This window comes from Chanos chanos, chromosome 8 (genome assembly GCF_902362185.1).
Source record: "Chanos chanos chromosome 8, fChaCha1.1, whole genome shotgun sequence".
NCBI lineage: Eukaryota > Metazoa > Chordata > Actinopteri > Gonorynchiformes > Chanidae > Chanos > Chanos chanos.
In genome coordinates this window covers 44,406,255-44,411,254 of record NC_044502.1, presented here as the reverse complement: position 1 = coordinate 44,411,254, position 5,000 = coordinate 44,406,255, and the positions used below count along the sequence as shown (strand labels likewise).

Here is a 5,000-nt window from a genome sequence, read left to right as displayed (position 1 = left end):
TATCGGGCCTGACACCTCCAAGCCTGCCCCCCACCCCCCACCCCCCTTTCCCAAACCAGGAACGTGAGCAGAGTAATTCTCACCAAGCAACTTTGCAGAACCCCATTTGACTCCCTGCCAGTGTCCTGTAACGCACCCCTCCCTCTGTGACTGAGTACAGCCAGGTCTACAAACGTGCTTTATTCCAGTCTCAGTATTTCTTAATGTGTGACTACATAACACAAACTGGTTTTAGGGAAGTGAATTTTGCTCAGTTTATACCTGGAAAAGTTGGACAACAGACAGATGTGTGTGTGTGGGTGTGTGTGTGTGTGTGTGTGTGGGTCTTCCACACTGCTGCTGCCCTGGACGGCTTTTTGACAGCGCGTGTGTGAAAAGTGCTCCAGACACCTGTATTGTCTGTTGTAATTGTTGTCAAGTGCCGTCTATAATTGACTCACATTACACAGGCGTCACATCAGGCCTCCAGCACCAGCTGACGTAGCTGTCCGCTGCATCACCCTGCGCAAAGCACTCTCTCGTCTCTCTGCTCAGAGACAGGTAGATTTAACAATGACAACACCCAGAGAGAGAGAGAGAGAGCATGAGAGAGAGAGAGAGCATGAGAGAGAGAGAGAGCGAGACAGAGAGAGAGAGAATGAGGGACAGACAGGGAGAGTAACAGAGATGGTGGGGGGGGGGAGAGAGCGAGAGAGAGAGCGAGAGACAGACAGAGAGAGAGAGAATGAGGGACAGACAGGGAGAGTAACAGAGATGGTGGGGGAGAGAGAGAGAGAGAGAGAGAGAGAGCGAGAGAGAGACAGAGAGAGAGAGAATGACGGACAGACAGGGAGAGTAACAGAGATGGTGGGAGAGAGAAAGAGAGGGAGAGAGATGGATAGATAGAGGAAGAAAGAGAGGGTGTGTGTTTCAGCCTGGCCTTTGAGTCCCTCCTCCTCACTCAGACTGCAGCTATATGAGGAGACATAGGTGGTTTTGGGAGATGGGCGTGGGTGGGGTGTGAGTGGGGAGGGGGTCAGCCAGGAGTTTGACCACATCTGTCCTGTTTGTGTAATAGCCATCACCCTTTTGTCCTTGCTTGGATGCTTTTGCATTGTGTTCTGCTCACTGATTCTCTCTCTCTCTCTCCCTCTCTCTCTCTCTCCCTCCCTCTCTCTTACCCCCCTTTTATGTCTTTTACCCTTTTCTGCACTCTGTCTCTCTTTCACCCTGTCTCTCTCTCTCTCTCTCTCTCTCTCTCTGCTATGTGTGGCCTGAGAGCTGAACTCATTTTCCCGCTGTATCATTATGGTTCTTTATCATCAGTATAAAGAGGCATCTGTTGTCTGGGTGTAAAAATGCAGGACCTGGAGGTTAATGTTTAGGGAAGTGAAGCCATCTCGTAATCAGAGAGGATTGTGGGCCGTACCCCTCCTCTGAAATGATTGATGATGTTTTGGAACTACCTCTCACAGCGTTAAACACCGAGTGCGGACAAACCTCCTTCGCCAGTCGTCGTTGCTCGTTTACGTGGCCATTTTAATGTGGCTTTTGACTGTGGCAAGATCTTGACAGTGTAGCAAGAAACCTTGACTGGGAAAAAAACAAAACAAAACACCCCCCCCCACCAAAAACAAAAAGCCACAGTTCTTCCTGTGTTTCTAATTAGTTTGCTGAAATCGGACGAACTTGCCTCAGCACTCCAGAGAAACAAGATAGACCTTTAAGGGAAAAATAAAAGCCTTGTTATTGGAAGTTTTCAAACTTCTCTCCTCCTTGGCATCGTTATCTCTCTCTCTCTCTCTCTCTCCCTCTCTCTCTCTCTCTCCCTCTCTCCCTCTCTCTCTCTCTCTCCTCTGTAATCGTGTTTTTTTATTTTTTGAAGGTGAGGCTTCTCTGGGCCTCCCGCTGTGTCCGATCTGCCAAAACGTGAGCCAGACCCCCTCGTTCCGCGCCCGCAGGTGAACGATCGCTCTCCCCGTGAAGCCGTGAAGTTGATCAAACTGGAATGCCATGAAAGAGAACAGTAGAGACTTTGAGAAAAAAAAAAAAGAAACAAAAAAAAAACCTGATGCCCCCAGCAGGGAAAGGCAATGGGGGTCGAGAGAGAGAGAGAGAGAGGGAGAGAGAAAAGGGGAAAGTTAGGGAGTTCAACTCTTCTGGCCCTGAGCAGTAAAATTACATAAAAAAGACAGGAAAAAAACACTGTTTCTTTGGTGCGCAGAGATCTTCCTTTGTCAAATGTTCTTTTTTTTTTTTTTTTTATTATGAATTTGAAGTAGCTTTGTAGCCTGAAGCACATGTTGTTGAGTGGAGGTGAGGTCTGAGATGAGTAATTGCCTCAACTTTTCATGTAGCGTCAGTTCTCAGCAAAGACACACACACACAGACACACAGACACACACACACACACACACACAAACATATACTTCTATCTTTGTGAGGACACTCATTGACATGATGCATTCCCTAGCCCCTTACCCTAACCTCAACCATCACAACTAAACACCCCAACCCATACCCTAACCCTAACCTAAACCTAATTCTAACCTGAACCCTAAAAGCAAGTCTTAACCCTCAAACAGCCCTTTCAGGATGTGAGGACCAGCCAAAATGTCCCCTCTTTCCCAAATTGTCCTCATTCCCAAGGTCTAAAACTCAAACCGGTCCTTACAAGGATAACTGTACCATGTACCTACCCTACCTGTGGAGGGATGAGTGACTTTTATTGATATCACTGTAGGACAAAGTTTTGTTTGCTGGTTTTGCCCACAAACTAAGCTGTTATTGGCGTTTGCAGTTTTTAACGCAGTAATGCAACACCTGAGAGAAGTTCGGAATTAACTTCCTTCACACTTACATAAATGTGGTGAGGCTTGGTCATGGGTGCCAGAAGGCTGATCCTGAGTCATATCTAAGCCAGCGTCAGCTTGTCAGTGCTCCGTGTCCGCACGGTTTAGTTTTGTCTATGAAAATCCAGACACCACAGGTCCTTTAAATGTGATTATTTATTTATTTATTTATTTATTTAAATTTCGCACGGACGAAGTCTCAGCAAATACAGTCAAGAATTTCTGACTCAGACTCTCTCTCTCTCTCTCTCTCTCTCCCTCCCTCTCTCAATCATACTCAATGCCATACCCCACAACATCACAGTCCAGACAGTCATACTCAATGCCATACCCCACAACATCACAGTCCAGACAGTCATACTCAATGCCATACCTCACAACCTCACAGTCCAGACAGTCATACTCAATACCATACCCCACAACCTCACAGTCCAGACAGTCATACTCAATACCATACCTCACAGCCTCATAGCTCAGACAGTCATACTCAATACCGTACCTCACAACCTCACAGCTCAGACAGTCATACTCAATACCGTACCTCACAACCTCACAGTCCAGACAGTCATACTCAATACCGTACCTCACAACCTCACAGCTCAGACAGTCATACTCAATACCGTACCTCACAACCTCACAGTCCAGACAGTCATACTCAATACCGTACCTCACAGCCTCACAGTCCAGACAGTCATACTCAATGCCATACCTCACAACCTCACAGTCCAGACAGTCATACTCAATTCCATACCCCACAACCTCACAGTCCAGACAGTCGTACTCAATACCATACCCCACAACCTCACAGTCCAGACAGTCATACTCAATACCGTACCCCACAACCTCACAGTCCAGACAGTCATACTCAATACCATACCTCACAGCCTCATAGCTCAGACAGTCATACTCAATACCATACCTCACAGCCTCATAGCTCAGACAGTCATACTCAATACCGTACCTCACAGCCTCACAGCTCAGACAGTCATACTCAGTACCGTACCTCACAGCCTCACAGCTCAGACAGTCATACTCAATACCGTACCTCACAGCCTCACAGTCCAGACAGTCATACTCAATGCCATACCTCACAACCTCACAGTCCAGACAGTCATACTCAATTCCATACCCCACAACCTCACAGTCCAGACAGTCGTACTCAATACCATACCCCACAACCTCACAGTCCAGACAGTCATACTCAATACCGTACCCCACAACCTCACAGTCCAGACAGTCATACTCAATACCATACCTCACAGCCTCACAGCTCAGACAGTCATACTCAATACCATACCCCACAACCTCACAGCTCAGACAGTCATACTCAATATTATACCCCACAACCTCTCAGTCCAGACAGTCATACTCAATACCATACCTCACAGCCTCATAGCTCAGACAGTCGTACTCAATACCATACCTCACAGCCTCATAGCTCAGACAGTCATACTCAATACCGTACCTCACAGCCTCACAGCTCAGACAGTCATACTCAGTACCGTACCTCACAGCCTCACAGCTCAGACAGTCATACTCAATACCGTACCTCACAACCTCACAGTCCAGACAGTCATACTCTTTTCATGACTTTTCAAGCTCACAACCTCAGTGTTGTATGGGTGTGATCGGCGCTAAGTTAGGGTGTGATACCTCAATTTGTACGTTAAATTGGTAAGTGTTGGTGTGTTAAGTCTACTTGTATGTTATGGAATGTTAGTCTAATGTGGGAAAAAAAAGCAGAATGTCTGTAAAATATAGCTGTGTTTATTGTACATTCATAAGCAGGTGGTTTTGGGGATATTTTTGGGGGATATTTTGGGGATACTTGGGATATTTTTAAGATTCAGTTTGGTCTATTAAATTATATTGAGTGGAGACTAGAATATGACATTCCTATGGTACAAAGAGCTTAAACATAGAGGCTGTTTGTTTCCTCTGAGTCACAGATGATATATATATATATATTTTTTCCATGACCACACACACCCCTTTGATAAAACTGCTTTTTGGAAAAATCTTCTTAACCCCCCACCCCCCAACCCCCGCCCTAAATGACATCATTTTCCGTATCCTGCTCCGGGCCTTTTGTTTGAAATCGATTTATGTGACAGACAGTGACCAAGCGATTCAGTCTGAGGGGTGAACGTCTGGACTAAAGAAAGCATC

At 46.2% G+C, this 5,000-nt stretch overlaps 1 protein-coding gene across 1 annotated transcript in view; it reads left to right on the top strand.

The window, feature by feature from the left end:
* Nucleotides 1-5,000, top strand: part of cdkal1 (CDK5 regulatory subunit associated protein 1-like 1) — a 336,749-nt gene that overhangs the window by 103,431 nt on the left and 228,318 nt on the right. The gene's annotated exons all lie outside the window — the stretch shown is intronic.